We start from the raw sequence: 25,517 nt of genomic DNA, 5'->3' as shown, positions 1-25,517 counted from the left end.
GATAAATCCACACCTGCAGTATACGACGGCAGAGATGGGTCTCTTCAGTTTGCAGTTGGACTTGAATTATAAGTGAGTACAATAGGATAATTATGATATATAAAATTCCTAAAATAGCAAACCATAATACTGATATAACCAAAATATGTTTAAAACAGACGACACGTTACATGAGTAACATTTTTTGATATTACGATGACTTTGGATACCTGCATTTCCTTGAGACTTCACTGATCATTAATATAATAAATTTTATTTGGCATGTAATATTATTTTGTATGGTAAATCTAATTGAATATGAACACAATGATACTGTATTATAAAACACCAAAGTACATATTTAATGCTAAGTGTTATTTAATGGAAGAAAATGTTTACATTAGGGACATCATTTTGTATTAATTCTATCCAGTTTTTATAGGTCACTGCATATGTATGGAAAATATGAGTTTGGATGGAATAATGCACGACCTTGGGAGTACAGTATATCCATCCGACAAAACGAGTTTATACTTTCCCATACAAATGAAGTAACATTTTTATTATATGTTCATTTTTTAAAATTCTACCTAAGGCTTAATTATCTAAACAAAATACACTACAAGAAACAACGTAAATGAATCTATACCGTATTCCAAACTAAATACATAAAGCGCATATTCATCATTATACAACACCAACATTATTACTGCGCACATAACTCCGCCCAGATAAATTTGAACTTAGTCGCGCGCTCGACATAACTTTCGAAAGAAAATGGCGTGTCTAATTAAAATTGAAATTTGGAGTCATATTGTGAATGAATGTGCAATGAATAGATTTTGGTATTTTTTTCGATTCTACGAAATTTTGTGATTATGGACTGTATTTGTATGAGACAATTCCACATGAAATACGTGGGATTGAATAAGCTAGGAAGAAGCGTGTTGACATCTGCAGATGTGTTTCTGTTTCTGTCACTGAATGTTTAAAATCACAATGTGGGAAAAATATGAAGTCTTTCAATTGCAATTATCAAAAAGACGCTATGGAATGTAATGCTTATTTCATTTTGAGTACAGTAAGGAGGAGGTAATTGCACTTGTCATCGAAATTACAGTACAATTTCGAAATGTGTAATCAAGATTGAGAACCTATGACATGGCTCATGTAATTCGGATTTGCAGAACTAAGAAAGTACATTTTGAGGAAATCCAGGAAGTAAAACTGTAAGTATATATTTTTTGTCATTCTTATCACCAGCTAAAGAAGACAGTATATGACTTGTCACATGTATGTTATTTGTAAGGAGCTTTTCTTGCGTCTCTTGTATACTGTTGCTAGCCGAAATCCGAAACATTGTATCAACGCGGAATGTGCCAAAGCAACTAGTATGTGGCAGTCCACGAAACGTCTGTTCTAGTTCATTCAGAAATAAATTTAAACAACCACAACGTAAAGCGCCTCTTACGCGAGTTTACTTGATTTGTTTACAAATGAAAAGTGCTGGCGTCTGCGTCCATTGTTTGTTTACAATAGAAAGTAGATCCTTTATGTACGTGAATGGTATATGTGTATTTGCGCGCGGGTTCAGTATCAGGTAATACTGCACGATTCCGACAATGTAAAGTTAACAGGGAAAAAATGAGCATATAATAATATGGTTTATTGGATAACACATATAACTATTATTTTTTCAGTGTGATCACGTCCTACTCGATAAAATGTCTGCACAAAATGAGGCCGTGATGGTTGATCAATGCTATTCCAACTTTTTAATAGGTGTGCACTCTATCTCCCACACTAGCATAAATGTCCAATATCTAACACCGAGTGAGGAAGGTCAAAAGAAACTTGAACTAACTTACGAGTCTATTTAATGTCAATCTAAACTATATACATAAATTTCAACAAATTTTCAGTGCATGGCTGGCTGGATTAAAATCACAACATATTAGTTTAACTCTCTAGGTACAAAAATGATACTCCGCACATAAGGGAAATTTAACGTTAATATTTTTTTGTGAGCGTCAATAATACAGTCTAAATGACCTGTACCTACTCATGCTAACCAAAACACACATTTACTAATTAGATGAGTCTTATTTATGCTATAAAAATCCAATACAGCAGTAATTAGATCGAGACTATTTATAATATTAAGATTATTAAACTGAATCGGAATGTGTCAGAGACTAAAGAAGCCAGTAATATTTTATTATCATGGTAAAACTAAAATTCCAAAACTGAAACAGCAATTAACGGAAACTGAAAACAACCGGAATATAATATTACAAAGTATAATTGAGACAAAAAAAAATCTTACTAAAATTCCCCAGCTTAAACGAAATTAAGAGAGACTAAAAGAGTAAACGAAAAGCAAAAGATAATATTTATTAAAAAAAACAACAACAGATTACAAATAAATGCAAAGTTTAAAAAACCTGTTACGACAACAGATTTTAAAAACAAATGCAAAGTTTAAAATACTTGTTACGACTCTAGGTACTAAACTGTAACAGAAAGAAGTGAAATTAACACTTTTAAATAAAATCAAGAAGCAATTTATTTCTCTACAATACAAACTTTAAATTCGAAAGACACATATTTTTGTGAATTAAAATCCAGCTAATCCTACATGTCCTTTCACAAGTCCTAAAATACAGAATGTTCTGAATGAATAATAATAGTCTTGAAAGTATGCAATTCATAATGTCTTTGAATGAGATCACAATAATACCAAAGTAGCGTGTATTAGTCCAAAATACAATAAGCAGTGTAATTTTCAGATAAATAATTCATCTCAAATTATATATGAGAGACTGATCTAAAACAGGAATGAATTATTTATAAAATCAATATTTAACTACATTTCACTTGACCTATAATGTAATAGAATGTGACGATTTTAAATGGAAAAACCTATTCTAACATTAAACTACTCTGACCTTAAACTCGTGCTACGTTGTTGTTGTTGTTGTTGTAGGGTTTAACGCCATTTTTCAGCACAAGATAGGCTATACATGGCGGCCAGTATTAATGGTGGAGGAAGAACCCGGGAAAACCCCGGAAAGAACCACCGACCCACGAGAAGCTACTGGCAAGCTTTCTCACGTTCCTACATTGGCCGAATCTGAGACTCGAACCCTCATGCTACATCAAATATGCGTTAAATATTAATCTCCTGGACAAAGGTTAGCTATGTAAACATGATGTTTACAACTTGCAATCATGGACAAAGGTTACTCACAAAATATATATTAAATATACAAGTGGAAAGCAAATGTTAAAAATTATAAAGAACACATTTTGAATTACAAAAGTAACATATTTAAAAGAATTGACTTTGAACTAAATAAATAAAACATTGATCAAAAATTAAAAACAAAGATTTAAAAAGAAAATATTCATTTAGCAAATAATTAAAACAAATTGGCAAAAGTAAATTAAACAAAAATTAAGATCAAATTAAATAAACAAATTTAAAACAAAATATATTTTTAAAATAATAAAATAAAGATAGAAGATTCTATCAATCAATACTTTATGGCAAAGATTAACGTGTAAAATTTAAGCACAAACAAACAATAATTTGAATAAGAAATGTAAATTAATAAATAGTTTAACAAATTAAAAAAGAATAAAGCTTCTGTTTCCTGTGATTGTGCTGTGACTAAAGGTTGTGTTTCTTTTGGTATACACGATTGGAAAGTAAGCATATTTAGGAAAATATCATTTTCAAAAAGGTATAAATGTTACACCGCGAAACAATGAACCATAACTGCATAAAAAGTATACAAGCAGGATTTTGCTTTTCGAAAAAAAAAAAAGGTTTCCGACATACAGCACCCTTGTACAAAGGTAAGAAAACTCATAGTGATCATATTCAATCGATATCTACTTTAAACAGTTATAAAGAGCATGCAGATTTACGTAATGAGGACTTCAATGAGAAACGTTTTCAATATGAAATGTTTGCTTTACATTCTGTAAATGAAATTGAAAACAAATAGTACGAGTGTATGTCAACAATTCGTTAACTGTGGCATTCCCCATCCTTTGTTCCAGAGAATTCAGTCGATTTGGCTTTCTGCGAACTTTTGTCATCGCAGGAAGTTTTGGCGGCAGCTCCTATATAATATAAGAGGGTTCTCAAAGCTCACTTATTTCGACCGCAAGAACAAACTTAAAGACCTAATAATGTTTCCTACTTGAAATATTCTCAGCATGTTTTTTATTTTTTTAATGTTTTTCTAATTTCATGGTGTTTGTTTTTGTAATAATATTATTATATGTTTTTTATCTTATAGGTGTTGTCTAATGTTGTAGAGCGCTTAGAGCTTCTAAAGATTAGGCGCTATACAAAGTCCTCATTATTATTTTTATTATTATTATTATTATTATATCACTATCATTGCCATAACACGATAAAGAAGCATTAAGAAGAGCTATATACAATTTACAAGAACAAAAATTAAGAAGATACTTTTGTTGAACAGCATGAAGAAGAAAAGAAGCAAATGGTGAAAACGTGACAATCAACGGTATACCGAGTTAACCTATCACACGTGCAAACTTCAGAAACCTTGAGTCTATTACATTAAATCTTGTTTGAAGTGACACGCTGAAGATTCTTTTGCGAAACCTCTGAGAAAAAGACATGCCGTACAGAGGAGTCCATACCTTTAATGACAACAGTAACACTGCAATGATAGAATCGAAATGGCCGAGAAAGAAGACGGCGAAGACAGCAACAAAAGACGTAGGATAAGGATTAGACAGCTTCAATATATCACTGTCTGAAAGCTGTTTTAGCCACATGGTCATCAATGTCTTAGCATAGCCGTCAATATGCGCCTCATTGTGATGCTATCGGAACACATATGTGAGCCATTAAGAAACTGACTTATAACACTACATGTTACGATACTCGTGTTATACTTGCAGATTTACTGTTGATATACTATGGCGTTTGGAAGTGAAAATAAGTTCAACGAATCTCAATAAACTGTTACAAAACACGTACACAGAAACAGAAAGATATTCATGCTTTCTGGCAGTATCTATATTTATAAGTTGATTTAGCTGAGTGTGCCTTGTTCAAAATGGAGTTATGGTTGCCGCTTATAGGAGAAAATACCAGGATGTATATCGTCTAGGTAGAATGGACAGAAATTCGTCTGCTAGTGACCTTACATGAGGCTACCTTAGTAGTGAAAGGGGATACCCTACGGACAATGGGAATTAGCATTACAGAACCCCTTGGGACAATCTACGGACAATGGAAATTTAACATGGCGAAAAATCGTGGGACAATCTACGGACAAGGGGAATTTAACATGGCAATAAATCGTGGGACAATCTACGGACAAGGGGAATTTAACATGGGATTTTTTTTAAAAAATTTTTTTAAAAAAGGGGTAGGCAATTCAAAGACTATCTCTTTTCGAGAAATATGGCTGGCCCTGAAAAGGGCCTTTGGGTTTTCTTCTAATTTCTTCTTTTCCTCCACCAAGTTCTTATTTTATCTCCTACACTCTTTCTCTTCTTTTTTTTCTTCTCCTCTTCTTTCTTCTCTTCCTCCTCTTCTTTCTTCTTCTTTTCATTTTCTTCTTCTTTTTCAATTTTTTCGTTCCAATTGCGTATTCTTATTCTTTCCTCTTCATCCTCCTTCTCCTCCTTGATCTCTTTCATGACACCACTAATCTTGTCCTTTGCTTTCCTTAAGTTATTAATTTCCATCTTCACACGATGGGGACTATAGGAATAATGGTCTTCAACCAGTCTTAATAGCATCTGTTCCATTATTCCTAAGTTGTCTAAAACGTCTTGCAAGGTTTGTAATTTGTCCATTTGGTTTGACGCCATCTTCTTTGTATTCTTTGCAGAATGGTTTGAACAACTAATACTGTGGGTTCTTATACGAAAAGCGCGAACGTGAAGGAAAACATCCCCCTAAAACATAAAATGGATCTTACCTAGATGATGACCCAACATCGCGCGGACGTGAAGGAAAACATCCCCCTACTTTTTTTCATATAATAAAACCCTAACTGTACTCTTCACATACTCTAATAAACCCATAATCTACTATTCACACAAACATACCTCAGCTCTTACTAACACATACACTTCCACTATTCATTAAGAGTTAGTGTTTATTTTCACACTACTCTACCTACACACATTGGCAAATTAATAGTTATTTCTTTTCTAGAGTATTGGGTAGCCCTGAAAAGGGCTGTTTTTTAACTTCAGAGACCCTGGTTAATGGTGGCACCTTCCGGGTCTGGCACCACAGACACAACGTCTACTCCAATCATTAGTCCAATTCACATGACTTGTTTGAAGAGCAGACGGTGGGTGAGTGGCTTCACTATCCCACTCCTCCGTTTGCGGAATAGTGAACACTTCTTCTTCCCTCTGTCTTCGTTGTGATTGTGGTTCAGCTACAGGCTGGCGAGATGTCCTTGCCTCAGGTGTCACCTTGCACACAGGGTTCATCATAGGGTGACACCTGATCTCTCTCTTTCTTTCATTCTCTTCTTTCATTTTTCTCTCCTCCTCCTCCTGTTCTATTCTCACTTCTTCCACAAGGGCTTCCGCAGTCAGCTCGTTCAGTAGGTATCTGGCATACTCCAGATGCATCTGAAGTTCCATCAATTTAGTCAGTCTGCTGCTCATTTTTTTACTGTTGATCAATCAAAAAGGGTAGCTGGACTGCCGAACGAGTTTCAATTTATAGTGAAAGCGCGGACGTGATGGAAAACATCCCCCTAAAAACATAAAATTCATCTTACCTAGATCATGACCAAAAAAAACAACAACGCGCGGACCTAAAAGAAACACTCGCTCACTTTTTTATGCTACCCATCACTTCAATAGACTATCCACATACTCAAAATATACACCTCAAACAGCCCAAAAAACAAACATCATTTTAATCTACTATCCACACCAACCTACTTTATCACTTACAAACACAATCACACAAACACACAAACACATACCCTCACATTTTTTAAGAAAGAGTTAGTGTTTATTTTCACACTACTCTACCTACACACATTGGCAAATCGATCGTTATTTCTTTTCTAGAGTATTGGGTAGCCCTGAAAAGGGCTGTTTTTTTTGTTTTGCTATGGCATTCTTTTTTAGTTTCTAAGAATGCGATGTCCTCTGAGGATAGACTTTCTGGCGATAGGTCTGCTTCTTCGGAAAGAGAAGAAGAATTCTTTGGTGTCGATACGACAATCAACAAAGCCTCTGTCAGCTTCAGGTTGCTGCTGCTGCTGTTGCTGTTGTTGCTGCTGTTGCTGCTGTCTCTGAAGTCTGTACTTCTCTGTCCATTCTTCTTTCTCCCTGTTCATTTCTTCTCTGAAGAGCTCTTCTATCAGGTCTTCAGTGATTTTTAACATTCTCACATTCTCTATTTCTTCTGGTTTCGGTATCAGACTGTGTCTGACCCTATGCAGATTCACGTAGGCTTCGTTGAGCTTAGCTAGTTTGGAGCACATCTTCTTAGGAGGATGAGTCGACAATGGATGGCTAGACTGGGAACAACCCGGTTCTTAAAGTTAAAGCGCGGACGTGAAGGAAAACATCCCCCACACGGTTTTCGAGCCGCAACGTTCATGAGAGGGATAGTAAGAAATGAAAGAGCATCAATCCAACATTCTTATAGCTAAACAAAAGACAAAGTCATTTTTTTCTAAACACAACATTTTTTATTCAAAAATCACTTAACACTAAACAACAACATTTTTAACAATAATCCAACACTATAACATCAAACAATTTTTTTTTCAAATCACAAACATTTTTTTCTTCAAATACAATCTACTTTAAACAAGGCTTACAACGTTGTGAATGAAATTGTGATTTCCACTGTTGGAAATCATTAGGCCATTGATGGACACTACGTTTCCTAGCTTGAGACAAAAGATAAGCATAATGGTCACAAAACCATCGATCTACTTTCACATCGTTTCTAGCAGAAGAACGAGGATCAAAATGAGTCACTAAATGTTCTAAGGAATAGCCCAGGCTGCGATGATGCAGAAAATACACACAGTACTGTCCACACACCAAGGAATCTGTGCCTTGTAATTTCACGTTATTGAATCGGGTGGTTTGAGCATTTCTTCTCATAAAGTCGATGATATCGTCTTCCAAAGGGGGCAATCCATACGAATCGAAATATTCCACACATCCTTCTTGAGGAAAGTAGACGGCTACCCAGTGGGTTCCTGGGAGATGACTGTCGTCCGTGTTGATCACGTAAGCTTGATGGTCTTTAGGTTTGCGATGAGGGAGTTCATCTTTAGCACAGACGACGGGATTCCAAGAAGACGTATACGAACTGTGGTTCAAAAGGTAATAAAGTTCCCAGGTATCCATTGTTTTGTGTTTGTTTTCTTCTTCACAGGTAATAATAAGTCGTCAATTCGATCCTGACTTTTTGCTTGAAAATGTCTGACGAATAAACGGTTATTCGTTCTGTTTCCTCACTCTGATTCAGGACAGCTTCGATACGATGGATCTCTTGAGTGGTTAATGCTGGACAAGAATGTTCACGCAAGTCTTTATACCACTGGTGCAACACGTCTTTGTTCGAGATGAGGCTCCAAGCTTCGTCCAGATACTCGTCCAATTTTTCTTCTTGACTCAACATCAGGCATTTATCGTGTTGAATTTGACTGGGATGATCGTTTTGACATCCATAACAATTTTTCTTGATCAATTCCGTCATTTTGTCGACCAAGTGTTTGGCAAAACAGCAGACTAAATGGGCTTCTTGTTCTGGCCATCTCGACTTCATCATGATATCTTCTTCGTCTTTGTCTTGAGATTCTTCTCCTTCCACGGTCTCCTTACATTCCATCTCCAAAGTTTCTCCACTAGGTAAAGAGGGATAACAGTCTTCCATGACTTCTAGTAATCTAGAATGACTTCTCTCAAACTGTTGATTTCTATGGTATTATCGAATTCTGCATACAGGATGACGTTCACTGTCTCTGGCAGTTTATTTGCAAACTGAAGTTCCACACGAATCTGGCCAGATTTTATAGGGTGGAAATGTCCCTCATCGCTGCCTTGGTCAGGAGTGAAATCGAAAGCCCACAAAGCGTAGCCTCCTGCATAATCCTCATACTCAATGCCGTGACTGGTGTTGGTTCCTAACTGGCCGGTGGCTTCGTACAGGGACAAGTACGATCTCAAGTAATTCTTGTTCTTGTCACTAAAGTCAGGTTCGAAAGGTCGGGTACACAAGGTCTTGCCATCACGACTGACTTCGACTTTCTTCACTAAAAAGTGTTGAAAGTTGAAAGGATTTTCTTTGAAGGCTCCGTTGAAGGCTGAATTCGAGACCATACCAAGGATTAAACGCTTGGGTAACTGTCCTTGAAACAGATGATCTTCGGTTATGGATTGAAGGTTAGCGGGAATGGTGAACGTTTTCACTTCCACGCGTCGTATGGGATACTTGGCAGTCGTTCTGCTCAACGTTTGACTGATGTCGTTACCCACTTTGGGTAACACTTCTACGCGTCGTACGTAGAGTTTGGCCTCCTGGATTATGCTTTTAGGAGCCTTAGTAGGATCAGCAGCTATCAAATGGAAAGCGGCACTGCTGCGATTCAGTCTCAAGCGGACATTCACCCCGTTCAGCAAATATTTCTCTTGCAACCACATGTCCAAATGCAAACGATCCATCAGTTCTAAACTTTTCTTGTCTAAGATTTTGCTTTCTCTTGCCTCAAAGCCGGAATTGCTTCCATCTGTTTTGTCGAACTTGTTCGCTTCGTCAGCTACCCACAGCACGCAGGCATTGAGATGACTATCCTTGGCATCTATTCCGTACGTCAAGAGATTTTCCAAGTAGGCACGGTAAGGGTAAGTATCCATGCTGCTGCTGACTAGTTTGTTATTCAAGTACAAATCCACTGAGCTGAACAAGGAATGCATGAAATTGTTGACGGGAGCTATTTCGTCAGCGTCATCTACTCCACTATCATCTTTTTCTAGAACTTGGACTTTCAAGTACAAGTAACTGCTATTCAGATCGATGTAATCTTCGGGCTGCCCCTTGATTTCAAACTCGATGGGAGCGGAATCGGTCAATGAGGAGATGGGATTAAATTCCACCCATTGGGATTCTTGCATCGTCATCATGGTGGGGGGCATGGCAAACAGATCCAGTTCCGTCTTGGAACAGGCGCAAGACTCTCGGTGCATCATTTTTTGTTGTTGCTGTGTTTCAATAATCGAAAACGTCTAAGTCTCGAACGGTTCTTCTTTTCTTGGCCTTTCTCGCTTGAAGTCTGGTGAAAGGGTGTTTTCTTCTTCGTCGTCTCTTTCTGCCTTGTCCTTGCTGAATGCTTGACTCGGTAGCGTGCAGGGCATTTATAGGTGTGTCTCGTCGGCCCAAAATGTCTTTGCCCGTTTGCAGCAAGACATTTTTGCCTGCCCTCATGAAGGCTTCTTTAGGGTTTTGTTTGTCGATGATGACATTTTGGAGAAATTCTTTGCCTTGTGTCAGTGCCGCATCTTTCAAGGCGTGCAATCCGCGTGTCACCATCGGTTTCAACACTGGGGCCACCGAACGAAAGGCCGATTTTAACATGTCTCCTAAACCGTGTCCTCGCTGTCGAGCCACCCCTTGGTACACTGGATACATGACTTACTTACGAGTCGTGAGAGAACCGTTTTCGAAAATGGAGTTTCACCGTGACTTTTCCTTTGGTGAATGGAATATTTTGTCCCAAATCTCCTTTTATAGTAATGTTGACCGTGTCCAAATACGACTTGCTGACGGGTAAATAGTGAGGATGGACAAATTCGCGGTGGACGTGGTAAGTGTTTCCACCTTCCTCGTCAGCGTTTGTGGCAGAATCCACTTTGAAAGGAATGACACGCAGTAACGGCACGGAGGTGTGTCCCACCACGTTGTACTCCACTATATCGGAATACACAAAGATCAAATTCAGTCCTTGGTTCAGTTCTACCGGGCTATTAAAATACTGGCCAAAAGTCACGTTGTCGTGAATGATGGGTAATTCGGGTGGTTTTTTTTGTTCTAATTTCTTCCTCAGCTCCATGTTACCGCCCAACATGTCAAACAATTCAGGACAAAATTCAATGCCCACGATTTTACTTCGCTCAAATTTCATCAAGAAGCGACGAGCTACTTTGTGGTACTCCATGGTGACACTTTTGTTCTTGACAATGTCAAAAGCTTTCCCAAACACGCCATTAAACCTGGAGGCTATGGCGCTGACCAAATGATGACCACTGAAATAATAGCCTGGGAGAATGGACAACTGGTAGGTCCACGTTTTAGTTTTGTCATCATAGTCTTTAATGTCATATATGGTTCTCTTATCCAACTCCTGTTGCAATTGCTCGTCATAAACTTCCACCTTAAACCAATTTTGCTGGGCAATGACATTGTGGACTTGGGTCGGGTGAATCATTTCTACTAAAGCCACTTCCCAATGGGCTTCGTGATCTAACGCGATGGCTTGAGGTAATTTGGCCGTGTAACAGCACAACGTGTTGTTGGGAAACACCTCCATGGAACTGTCACTGGGTAAAGTTAAGTAAAATTGGTTTTGGTGACTCATAATTCCAGAGTTCTGTGGCTGTCCGATGGGTTAGTGAATGTCAGAGGCGTGTCTCCGCCCAAAATGGGGTTTTGGTTGTTGTTGTTGGAGTGGTGACTGGCACTGGCACTGGACACAACGTTCCCGTTCGAGGAGAATTTCAGGGAGGGATTGGGAAGCAGGTAACCGATGCAACTGCTCAATAAAATGGTCCACAATTGTTTGTCTCCTTGTTGCAAACTCAAATTGGCAATGGCTGCCCCGATGACACAATACACCACGAAGATTTGGCAGAAAAAGACGATTTGCGTTTTAGGCACACGTTCTCCACACCACACCCACAAGGGTTGTTTTTGTAAATCTTGCACAGAAGAACTAGGGGAAGAAGGACTGGTCGACGTAGCTGCGTCTGATGTGTGAAAGGGCATGATGGTCACTTCTTCTTTTTATAGTCGATGACTTGCGAAGCGTCGATCCAAGAATCGAAACTGGGTGGATATCCTTTCCAACGTACTTTGACTTCTTTGACACGTCGTTTGCCCACTTTACGGGTTCTGCGTTCGAGAATGCTTTCGATGTCGTACACGTCGTCTTCTTTTTTGGTGACACGTTGTAACTCGGGCAAATAAAACGTTCCTTTGAGTACTTCTCCGTTCATGTCTTCCAATTTATAGACGGCAGGATGACGGCCATGTACTCGTCCAGTGACGCGAAACAATTCGTTCGTCCAGTTAGGTAAGTAACCTTTGTCGAAAGTGCGTTTGGTTTTGCCAATGCGCACCCAATCTCCTACGGTCAACTCTCCACTTTTCTTGGGGACAGCCCTCGTCGGGGACGTACCGAACAGGCGCTCGAACACCAGCACTTCGTTGTCGGGAGTCACGTCTTGCGGGGCACGTCCGATGCTTCGATGGTAAGATTGGTTGTACGCTTGCACCAGGTGCGGTAAGATGTCGATGTACTTCAGAGTGTGGTGATGCGTAAAATATTTCCACATGCGTTCTTTCAAAGTGCGTTGAAAACGTTCCACGATGCTGGCTTTGGTTTCGGGATTCTCGGTGGTAAAAAAATGAATGTCACGTTTCTTTAATTCTTTTTGGAAAGCTTGGTTCAGAAATTCGGTGCCTTTGTCCGTTTGCCATCGAAGAGGGCGACGACCGCTTTGTTTCAACACCCGTTGCAGGGCTCGCACTAACTCGCTGCTGGATTTGGAAGTCAAGGGTACGACCCAGGCAAATTTGGAAAAGACGTCGATGACACAAAACAAATATTTGTAACCACGATTGTAGCTGGCCAAATGAGAGACATCGGCTAAATCGGCTTGCCATTGATGATCGATGCCTTCCACTCGGGTGCGACTTCTGGCAAACTTGCGTCGAATGGGTTTGTGTAAAGTGTAGGTAGCTTGTTCTTGTAACCATCGTTGCACTTGAGGTAAACGGAGACTTTTCAGTCGCGTTTTGGCAGCACGATACAATTTTTGAACTCCTGCGTAACCTGCAGGATGCGAGGGATCGTAGTAAATGCTAGCTAAGACTTTTTCCATTTTTTTGTGTTGATTGGTGTCTTAATAAGGCACCCACTCTTGGAAGAGGCTACTCTTTTTCTCTTGGGGTATTTTCTTGGATTGCAAGGCTTTGCGTGTGCGGCCAGCAATAGGTGTCGAAGAGGAGGAGGATGTCTGAGCAGGGGATATCGGCTCTTGTTTCACTTCTGTCTTCACTTCTGTCTTCACTTTCTTTTTCTCTTGTGAGGAAGAAGGGGTGGCCATCATCTTTTTAATCCATCCAATTCTGGAGGTAGGTGGTGTTGTTAACTTGCGTACTTTTTCTGGTGGAGTTTGAAACCCTTCTTCTTCTTCTTCTTTTCCTTTTTCTGTCTTGGTCACGGGTACTGGTGGTACTGGTACTGGTGATGGTGCTGGACTTTTCATCAAGGTCTTAAAATCTTTCAGAGTGGGTAAAGCTGTTTCGTCTAAAGCTTTCTGGTGAAAGAGTTGCAGTCGTTGCAAGAGTTGACCGTACTTTTGCGATTTTTCTGTTTCGGACAAATCTTGGCGATCCAGCAAGGATTGCAATTCGTGTTGTAACTGGGACATCTCGCTCAAATTGGGATTGGGAGGTAAATGCGGGGTGCGTTGTTCTTGCCACCGATGGTATTCCATCCATCGTTTGTAAGGCACTAAAGCTAGTTTTCGTCCTTCCATGGGGTTGTCAGGGGTGAATTCTGAGATCTTGGGACTTCCGAAGGCCTTTTTATCTTGCTTCCATCAGTCCTCCCAACATGGTTCCCAAGACTCCTTTCAGTATGGGGCCTAACAAGAGAGGTAAAATGCCTCCACGTTGGACCAACATCTTCTTTTTTTGACGAATGGGAATTTTCTTTTGAACCATTTTCCGAAGAACGTGACGATGTTTGCCTAAGCATTGTTTCTGGTGTTTGGACAAAGGGATCGTGCCTTTCAAAACGTTCAAACAACATTCGCACACGGTATCGATGACCTCTTTGGAGGCCGTTTGAATGAGTTTTTTTCGTAGGGGTGGAGAAGCTTTGGACAGGACAGATAACAGGTCCCCATGTTTGGCTAAACGTGGTGGTAGTCCTTTTCTTTTCTTTCCTTGGGGTTTTCTGGAGGGTGACATCTTTGAGTCTTTAGGAGCACCTAAAAACACTGATACCCTACTCGGTCACAGGCCTTTTTTATACTGGAACGCGTCGCCACTGATTGTCTTTACGTTTTATCAGTATGAGGACAGGCATGACACGTCGTGCAGGGGTACGTAACGGACTAAATCGAGCCAGTTCTTGCTTGGACAAATCCAGTAAACTTTGTAACATGCCCGATCTTTCTTGAACTTTGATTTTGGGAGAAGGTACTTTGTGAGCAGCAGCCACTGCCGCTAAATTGGAAGGTCCTGCCACTGGGGAAGTTCTTTTGGGGGTCATCAACGGAGAAGTTCTTGGTGTAATCAACGTCTCCAAGTACTCTTCAGTTCCTGGTGACATCAACGGAGAAGTGGACAAACGTGAGGCTGCCGGAGACGCTGTGGCAGGTCGTGGCTTGCGAGTGTAAGGTTGCGTCCTGGCCGAAGTGCCTCTCTTGCGACTAGTTTTCTTCTGTGGACTTTTCTTTTTCTGGGGACTTTTTCTCTGTTTCTTTTTCTGGGGGCTTCTTTTCTTTTTCCGGGGTGATGGTGGTGGTGTCTGGTAAGAGGAGGGTCCTGCCACTGGAGAAGTTCTTCTTGGGGACTTGGTCTTTTTCTTTTTCTTCTTGGGGCTTCGTTGAACTTTTGTCTTACGGATAACTTTGGGGGCATTAGGATCCCATCTTAAGAGTGAGCGAATGATGACCCCTCCTAGAGTACCGCTCCCTCCAGGTTTCAAAATGATTTGTTTTTTGGTTTGAGTGTCGATGCGGGGATCGGCCAGTTGGACCAAAGCGACTTTGTTTCGATCGAAAAAGCGTTGGGTTTGATGAGGAATCTGAATGATTCCTTGGAGTAATTGACGTGCCGTCACCGTGAACCATCGTAAGACTTCTTTGAGACTAGCTTCTAAGACACGGGCTCGTGTTTGTGGATCTTTTTCTCGACTGATGCCATACAAGGCACGAATCAATTTGACGGGAAGATGCGACTGAAGGGACGTCATGTTCACACTGTGTGAGACAGACGAAAAAGGGTCTGAGGTTTTTATAGATTTTTTTCATGGGAGGACGGAGACGTGTACAGGACAGGCCCTCCGTCTTGGCACCAGTGGTGAAACAAGTGGGTACGAAATCGCAAATCCTCGGGGGTCGTAGGTTTCAAATCGACGAGCAAATAGGCGTGTGGAGTTTGAGTGGCATCGTCGTACGCCTGAGTCAGCCAAGGCGTTCCTAACTGTTTGGCTAAGACTTGCACTTGCGATTTATCTCGAGGGCTTTTAAACAAGACCACGTAATGCGCATTGAGACTGATGGTGCGATGGGCTTTACTTTGTTGAAACAAATTTTGGGTGATGTAAACGACACTGGCATTACGGTGATGCCCTTTGCGCGTAAACCACAATTTAATTTCTTCTTCGTCTTCTCCTAACATGTCGTCGAAAATGACCAAATGGGTTAGACGGGAGTCAGAGACGATGCCATCGTCTTCTTTAGGAATGCCTTCCACAAACACGATGGAATCGCCTTGACTTTCACGCAAGAGGTTGTACGCCGATTGCCACTCTTTGTAACACCACACGATCCGTTGAGGGGGCCGATCGATCAAATGATGTTTATGTTCGATCAAACGTTTGACGAATTCGGTTTTGCCTGAACCGCTAGGTCCAGCAATGAGCATGTTAAAGGGATGGCGAAGATACAAAGCCTCCCAACTGGCACGATCTAAGTGTTCGTCGATGACTTTGACAGTAGAGGAAGAGGGAGCAGAGACAGCAGAGGTAGCCATGGTATGAGAAATGTCACTTGTGACACGAAAAACAAACAAGACAAGAGTTTATATACTTTTTTCAGAACACGTTTATTGAATGTTTCAAATATGAACACGAAAGACAAAAATACATAAAACCCAAATAGTGATGTACAGGAATATAAAACACAGCAAAGCGATCAAAGTGGAATATAAACAAGTGTCTGTACAACATGTTTTGGGTAACCAAGATGTCCTAGGGACAGTGTGTAATGTTCTTACAGTCTCTACATGAGGTATTGTCACACAAGTGTCCTCCCGGAATGACCTTTCAGGAATGTCCATGACAGTCCTGTCCTGAAGCGAGTGGTTGTTCTCGGTGACGGGTTCTTCTGGCACCGTCACTAACACAGGTTGAAAAGTAACTTTTTTCCTTGAACAACTCTTGTGCATACTGGGCCACTTCTTGGGTCCAAGCCTCAAAACCCCCCTTTTTCCAGTCACGAACATCTGTCCAATGGGGATGTAAGTCACAAGCTACACACACATCGTCATACACGTCTTGGGTCGCTAAAAGTTGACGAATCTTTTTTTCCTGTTGAGGTCGAGAAGTATCCAGATGAAATCGCAAGGCTTTGAGCAAAAGGAGTTTTTCGTGACCATTTAAGGCCATGGAGGTGGTAAGTACTGATCGTAAAGAGTCCACAAGGAATCGGCTGGTAAACGAAATCCCAGAAAACAAGTCACTAAGACACACACCACTTGTCGTCCCAAATTGAATGGATATAGTTCTTGTAATAATTGATGGTAATGATCCACGGTTTGAATATGGTCATTGAGTTCCTTCCACGGAATCTGTTGGATGACATGTGACATAAACCGTGGCATGGCAGCCTGTTTTTATATTCTCTTTTTTTCGGATGCAATAGACGTACTTTCTAGCCAGAGATCTTCGTTCTCCAGTAGGGAATCTAAATCTTGCATACTGTAACCGAAACGTCAGAGTTCGTTTAGGTGTTTCCTCTTCCTCTAAGTAGATTCCACGTAAAATATGTTGGTAATCCTTTAACTTGTCTTCCTCAATGCATTGCACTAGGTGAATCTCGAAGTAACCATAATCATGAACATGTCGATCATTAGCGACCTCAAAGTTTTGAACAATGTCTGACCATTGAAAGAATTTCTGACGAATCAGTTCTCTTATACCATTCAGGTACCAGTGGTTAAAGATCTGGTGACGTATCGGATGCAATTGTTCTTTACGTTTCACTTGTATTTTGACCAGCTCTCGGTAAATGCGTTCTCTCAACTCCACAGGCAAAGCACGAATGTTCTCTTGTAAAGTATCCATGAATAGGTCATACTAAATCCTCTTTGGTCTGACACAAGAAATGTACTCTTTGCACAAACATGGTTTCACTTCAGTGTCGAATTTAAATCGTTGAGTCACTAATCTACACATTACAATTCGTTCAGAAGTTTCCTCTTTCACCAAGTTGACATTGTGTTCAAGATGTTGGTAATTCGTTAACTCTTCCTCTGGAATTCGATGCAGTACGTTTACAATGTAGTAGATAGAATCGTCAATACCAAACCATTCCTTTTTATAACCAGGAGGTCGTTGATCAATGTCTGTCCAATGGAACACTTTCAATTGAATCAGTCCTTGTATAGCCTTCAGGTACCAGTGGTTCAAACACCGGTGACGTATCGGATGCAATTGTTCTTTACGTTTCACTTGTATTTTGACCAGTTCTCGATAAATGCGTTCTCTCAACTCCACAGGCAAAGCACGAATGTTCTCTTGTAAAGTATCCATGAACAGATTATTATGGTAAAAAGTTACTTCAATGTCTCGGTCCCACTAAAGGTAAGTAATGACAATTCGGTGACCATCGAGCATGTTCTACGTAGGCCGAATCTTGCGGTTCCCAGTGGTGAAGTGACACACCGCAACTGAAGCACTTGACTTTATCTCCTTCGCCCAAGTAGAAAAATCCGGCTCTGGCTAATTCTTCGGGGGTCGGTCCTCCCAGATACTTAGGCCATTTTCCTTTGAACGATTGAAGACAATTTTCAAAGTCGCAGTATTCAGATAAACGCACAGGAAACGAATATTCGTTTTTCACAGGTTCGTTTCGATGAGGGTTGAGTGAAATGGGCAGGAGTTTGCTCAGGGCTGGATGACATCCGTAGGGAGGTAAACGTGAAGGTCGACATTCCCCTTTAAAACGAAACCCAGTAAAATGTCCAAGAGGACGAGCAGCATCGCTTTCGCATCCCACAGGTTTGACACGCACAGCATCACTTTCCATGACAGGGGTAGGGGCACTAAAGTTCCCATGATGCTTTACGGCATCGCTCAGGTCACAAGGTACAGCATCGGTCCCATCGCAAGGCTCACAATCGCACTCGTCTGCAAACTCCGTTACGCAATTACAATGGTAACCACATGGACAATCGCAGTTTCCTTCCGGACATTTTCCGTCGCAATGCCTGGGTCTTATCCATCCAATATTAGTCACACTAGAGGAAGATACAACTTTTTTACAATCCCCAAACTGGAACGATGCCTCTTTCAAAGTATTCATCTTGTTCGCTCGGTCTTGGTAGTCACAATGAACTATCGATCTTGACCATAGCCCCCTTTTTATACTAGTCGCAATGCAGTCTCCAGCTTGTACATCTTTCCTTTTTTACGTTTTTTATGTCTTGTTTCGGAAGGTACCGTCTCTAAGGTACCGTCAACATTGTACCGTAGTGTAATGGGTGGAAAGGCCATAGAAAGGTAAGGGCAGTGCGGAGACCATCGAGTATGTTCCAGAATAGCTGAATCTTTATAGATACATAGATCCATTCGTAACTTCAGTCCGCAAGCGAAACACTGTACCTCGTATCCCAATCCTGACTCAGGTCCCAAGTAGACAAATCCTGTTCTAGCTAAAACATGCGAAGAAGGTAATCCTTCCCTATCCGTAGGCCATTTCTGAAACGTGTCCAATCGACGGGCACAATCACAATAGTCAGGTAAGAAGACTGGAAAATGGTAGGGTTTGAACTTGGAGTTCTCATCGGGTTTCTCACTCGATTCTTGCTGTGGCGAAGTCATCTTTCTGGTGGGTGGCTATTCCCTTACAACCAATGTTTTATACCAACGTGTCCATACGGTAAGGTGAAATGATTGGGAAGTCGAACTCGCTTCTGGTACACGATTTGATAGACTTTTTCCAAAGGTCGACTGACGATGTGGTGAGTGGGTAAACGTACAATCTTGTTCGGTTGGTGAGTGGTCACTTTAAAGTTTCCATCCTCTCCCGATTGCAAGGCTTCTTTCAATACCCCAAAGTTGACCACTCGACTGGTACGATAATTCAGAGTCAGTCCTTTCACTTTGCACGTTGTGTGCACTTCTCCTTGTTTGTCCCGGTATTCGTAGCCGTAATTTTTGGGACCGCCACTGACGAAACTTAGAATCTTGTCGTCGGGATGCTCGTCTGTCCAGGCTCCTAAACGGTCTCCTTCGATGTTAGGGTGATGTTGAATCGGGTGATGGATGTAAATGCAACTGTCCGTGTCAAAGTACAGGACGCGTTCTTCTAACAGTTCTAAAGCTTCGTACAATTTTAAGCGAGCATGGGCTGTCACGTAAGCCGCAATGATGACATTTCCAAAAGGGTCGTCTTGCACAAAGTCCAGATCTTCTTCGTAATTGACCAAGATCAAATTCTCTCGAACGACGTCCACGTGTTTCATGTATTTGGTTTTGTCGTGAATCATCTGGAAGTAGCGGGAAGGTTCTGTCAAATATTCCGTCTTGGGTAAACACGGTCGTTGTGCCATTTTACCCCACAAGCAATTTAACATCACTTTGGCAAACGATCGCCTGCCTTCGTTTTTCTCGATGTGGTCTAAAGTGATGCCTTCTTGTTCATAGTATTTCTCTTTGAATTGTATTTGGTCTTCGGGAGTGTGACACCAGGAAGGATAGCCGCTGGCTTCTTGCTTCAGTTTCAAAAAGGCATCCACGTAGTCTGCGAAAATGCCTTTCTGACTGGGATCACCCTTGCAATACTGTTGTGTCTTGGGAAAGTGGCAAATTTCGTACACTTCTAACAGTTGGTATCCCATGTCCAAAGCTTTGAACAATTCTACGCTGACCCAGGTTCCCGTCAAGGCCCGTTCTTCCTGGCTGTGCTGACAAGGTTGATCTTGGTTGCACGTTTCGGCACAAGTACGGCACAAGGGAAACATCAATTTGCCTAGACAATGGTGAGGTAAGACGGGATGGTATAGGTTCGTGGGAGGCAAAACTTTACACTTGATCAAGCCTTCGTATTGTCGAATGTTTTTCAGGTCGATGTGTTCCGTCAGCAATTGCGGGTGCCCTACAGGAAAGCGACAATATTTGCACACGTAGGGATACAGCGAACACACGTCCAAGTATTTGATTTCTTCTCCTATCTCTTCGTCGGCTTGGTACAGCAAACAGGTGGCATTGGTCCTTCCTCCGTACAAACTATCCCTCGGGTTCAGCGGGTCCATGAACTGGTAACTTTCCACGAGGCGTTTAAACTCGAGATCGGTTTTCATACGGTGATCGTACTCGTGTTCCCACATTTCCACCACTTGGTATCCTTCCTGTTCTAACTTTAGGCGTCGCTGACAAGTGTCCTGGTACAAGTCTTCCATGGTTCGTTGCAAAAACTGATTTTTAGTGCCACGGTCAGGGTAACAGACGGGACATCCGTGAAATAAGCAACCGTTAAACTCGTACACGATCTTGGAGTTTTCTAAGTCCCAGCCATCGACCGAATACGTTCCGATGGTCTTTTCGCCCCCTCCGTTGCGGGCATGCTGAATCCACTTGTCTTCCTTGTCGCACAAGTAATGTAACCAACGTAGGGCTTTGACCGAGTATTGACGTTTGACAAAGTGGGTCGTTTGAGGACTGATGACAGCCACGGTCTTTTCAGGCATGAATCGTTGTCGATACACTAAGGAACACGCTTTGGCAATGGTGCAAGCTTCTTTCAAAGGATCGACCCCTCCGTGTTCCATGAACAGTTCTCGAAATTTTCCACAGCAACGCCGTAAAATGTCCACGTCGGAACGACAATACTTTAACATTTCTTCCTGAAAGTCGAAGGGGTCCGAGGCGTGAATCTGGTACCAAGCGTAGAAAGCTTCTCGTTGTTCGGTACGCATGTTGTCGGGGTCGTAATAGTGAGCCTCAGGTAAATGGGGTAGAACGGCATGTTGATTGGCTTCCGTATTGAAAAAGTGTGGAAAGTACCCTTTAGCCATTTCTGTCATTCCAAACGTTTTAGGCATTCGACTCAAAGGCATGGCCAAATAGCTCATCGAATCTTTAAACTGTACTTGTCCCACTTGCATGAAAATGATTTTGGCTCCGTTCAAAGTCACTTTAGGACGCTCGGTGCCTTGTTCCGTATAGTATCTGAGAAGAAACTGTCCATCGTATCCGGAGAAATTGTGAGCCATCACCGTGGCATGACGATGACAATCTCCGTAACGTTCGATGTCCTCTTGGCTCCACGTCTTGTCGACGGGGTCTAAGACCCATTGGGCAAAATCGTCTAGCGTCTTTGGTCCCCGAAAGATTTTTTCACTCCCTCCGGGAATCTTGCTGCAGTGAGGGCAATGACTGAAGATAGGTTCTTGAATGCACTTCTCGCACGCTCGATGAGCCACGCAGAAATTAGGAATGTGAATGCCAGTCTCTTGCATGCATTCGAAATCGAAAAAGATGAAATTGCCTTTCTTCTTGTGACCGTCCTCTTTCTCTGGTGGGGGTTGGTATTTTTGCACGTAACATTCGTGTTCCAAGTCCACGATGTGGTGACAAATGTGACATTTTTTCTTTCCTGAACATACGTGTGCCTTGGTATTATTGGTACGTATGCCTTGTCCACACGTAGGGCACAATCTCAGGAGTTGACAAGCGCATTTCTTCTGTGAACCTTGCGTCTTCAAATGTTGTTGGTAACAGGTAGGGCTGACAAACGTGCGCAGACAAGTGGAACAAGGCACTGGTTCTTCGCTCAGACAGGGTGGAGAGGCCAAACATCCTGAGCATTTCCATCCACAATGTTTGTGTTGCTCTCGATTATTATAACCATAGTCACATTTCTCACAGTAATAACCGTATCCCAGGAATCCGGTGATACTGGTAATGGTATCGAAATGGTCATCGTGATGATAAACATGAATGTATTTTCCGTCCTTAAAGTCTTGGCCTCGAAACAACAGAGGTCCGCGCACTTCTTGAGGGTGCACTTTTAAGGTGTATCGTGGAGCTAGGGCATCTTGCAATTTTTGCATCTCAGGAATGCCACAGGGTGTGTCTTTGGGCAGTCCGGCTTGTTGTAACAGGAGTTCTGCTTCGTTTCGTTGTTTGGCTCGGTCGGAACGTTGAATAGTGTCCCAGGTTCTTTTCCATTCTACCGTGTCGTTCTTGTTGGCATAGGTTCGTCCCACTACGATGGCACGGGCTAAACACATCTGGTCATGAGGGTTGTTAATTCGGACGAGACTCGTTTTGGTGTTGCGAAGGTCGTCCACCAATAACATCTTTTTGCGTCCTGTCCCTTGAGGAGGAGAGACGTGGGTCATGTCCAGTGTGGCTTTACCATCGGTGATGTCAAACTGATCATTAGATTGTTGTACGTGTTGAACCTTGTCCATGACTTTGGAAGCAGTCAATTCTGCAGGGGTGCTAAACTCGATCCAAACAGGGGATTTTAAACCGTCGTGTTGTATGGAAAGTCTCAAGCGATCGTCTTCTTTGGGTTGACATTGTCGCTTGAGTGCAGTGAGCAAAGAATCCCACACCTCGGTGATGAACACGTCTGCTTTCTCTAACGGCACTTCAGCCTTGAAATCTTTAAACTTCACCGTGTATTTGTAAGCCGTGGTTCTAAATTTTCTAGAGGAGCGCTTTTCCGTCTCTCGAATGGAATAGTACTTTTCAGGGTTGACTAAGGGTGGTGAACTTGGTTTAGAGGGTTCGGATTCTGGTTCACTCATGTCCTCTTCAAAATCACTGGCATGAATTTGTGCCAAGATTTCAGCCCTGGTACGAGGCGATAGATCACGTTTCTGCCTCTTACTTTCTTCTTCTTTCTTCTCGAATGAATGGGATCGTTTCATCTTGAAAGCAAAAAGTCAAATGACTCAAGTTCAAACACCATAAACTACTTTATAGTCATAGCAGACCAGCGTATATAAAAGGGTGTGTGTCTTGTCCTTTCACTATTCATTTCACTCTCAAGCCGAGCACAACGATGGAAGAGACTAACCAGATGGAACGTTTCGTCAGAGCTTTGCGAGGGGTCATTAGAAAATTCTCTTCAGACCAGCCTACGGACTACTCTCCTTCCTTTAGAGATAAAAGTCAAGATACTTGCTATATCTGTCAGAAGAAAGGGCATTGGTCTTCAGAGTGTCCAGACCGTCAAAAAAGAAAAAAAAACAGGGGGTAAAAAAGACAAAAGTCAAGATACCTGTTATTATTGTAAAGAAAAAGGACATTGGTCTCCAGATTGCCCCAAAAAGAAACAAGAGGAGTCAGAAGAAAAGAGGAATTCTTCAGAAGAAGAGAGGGATTCTTCAGAGGAAGAGAGGGATTCTTCTGAGGAAGAAAGAAGACAGGTGAAGAAAAAGAAACAGGAGAAAAAAAGAAGAAGGGAAGAAAGCGAGGAGGAAGAAGAAGAGGAAAAGAGTGTGACGGTGAAGAAATTCAAAAAACAGAGAGACTAAACAAGGAGAAAAGAAGAAGTCAATGAACTTTTTATTAAAGTGTTGTGTTGTGAATTGTGAATTGGATTGTAAAAAAATGGAGAAAAGAATAAATGAATGATATAAGGTAAGAGTCTTTGAGTTTTGATTTTAAAATAAGAAGCTACACTCACGCACTCATACACAGACACGTACTATAAGGGTAAAATGGGTGAGTTTTTTTGAGTTATTGGCAAATTGAAATTGTATTTCTTTTCGAGAAATGTGGGTGGCCCTGAAAAGGGCCTTTTTTTCTTTATGGTGCAGGGGTGAGTTTAAGCAATCAATTTTAACTGCCTTAAGCCTTTGCCACGGCCAAGGCCTACTTCTGGACTGCGTAATGATGATAATGATTGGGTTGAAATCACTAAGGGTGGTACGGTAGGCTTAGTCACAGGGTTGACATGTTTGGCTCGGGAAGGTCGTATTCTCTTCGGTCGTGATAAAGAAGTCTGATACATTTGTTTCAGACTTCTTAACTCCGCTAAAATGTCCAACAGTACCGTGACCGTTTGATTTTCACCCTCTTGTTTCTTTGCTGCTACTTCTTCTTGCTGTTGTTTTTTTCTTACCTCTTCTTCTTGCTGTTGCTGTTGCTGTAGGAGAAAAGCCTGTTCCGCTTCCTTTTGTCGTTGTATAAATTTCTCCAATTCTTCTTTCTGTCTCTGTCTAAAATTCTCCACTTGCGGTAATGAAGAAGGTAACGAAGGTTCCGGAACAAATTCTTGCGAGGAGAGAAAATCCACAAAATCCCAATTCACCTCTTCTGAAAGTAAGTCCGGGTTCCCTTGGGCGGTCTCCCCTGCTGGTGCACCCCACTGGATCGTTTTCTGAGTTTCCGTCATGTTGAATCACTATCGCATAGATTGACTGCACACAAGCGCTAGCGAATCTATATTGACTACGTGACGTCACAGACTGCTCTCTTCGGATTGGATGCGGGCTGACTGAATTCTGTAACGCGTGTTCGGATTGGTGAATGAACTCAATCCGTTTCAATCCTTCCTGTCCCTATAAATAAGCGCCGTTCACTGCATTGATTCACCTATTCTCGGAGCCTCAACATGTGGACAGACGTTGAATCTTCAACCCTTGTGTCAACAATGATGTTCAGGACGGACATGCTCATGTATGTCCGATCCAAGTGGACCGTTGTCCACAGGACCAACAGCAGCCTGTGGATAAGAAGAGTCTATATAGAGAGACAAGGTTGCCTCAAGAGGACTCTGATGTATGGCCCTGCTGTAAGACGAAGTTTGAGGACAAGAAGATGTCGCAAATGCCCTTTATGTTAAGGGCATATTAACATAAACCAAAGGCCCTTTTCAGGGCCAGCCATATTTCTCGAAAAGAGATAGTCTTTGAATTGCCTACCCCTTTTTTTAAAAAAATTTAAAAAAAAAAAATCCCATGTTAAATTCCCCTTGTCCGTAGATTGTCCCACGATTTATTGCCATGTTAAATTCCCCTTGTCCGTAGATTGTCCCACGATTTTTCGCCATGTTAAATTTCCATTGTCCGTAGATTGTCCCAAGGGGTTCTGTAATGCTAATTCCGTAGGGTATCCCCTTTCACTACTTACCTTACTGTAAATGTCAATCAGAATGTGCTCGGCTTTTTCTGCAACACAAAAGTATGCACTGGAGGTAAGTTGGTCCAGTAATTTACAGAAAGCCAGGCACTGTGTCGCTGATAATTTCTTCGCAAGAAAAAGAAAAGAAATTGCAATCATTCTGAGCTA

Source organism: Sinohyriopsis cumingii, chromosome 16 (assembly GCF_028554795.1).
Source record: "Sinohyriopsis cumingii isolate HCF-2022 chromosome 16, ASM2855479v2, whole genome shotgun sequence".
Classification (NCBI taxonomy): Eukaryota; Metazoa; Mollusca; class Bivalvia; order Unionida; family Unionidae; genus Sinohyriopsis; species Sinohyriopsis cumingii.
Note: the sequence above shows the minus strand (reverse complement) of the source record.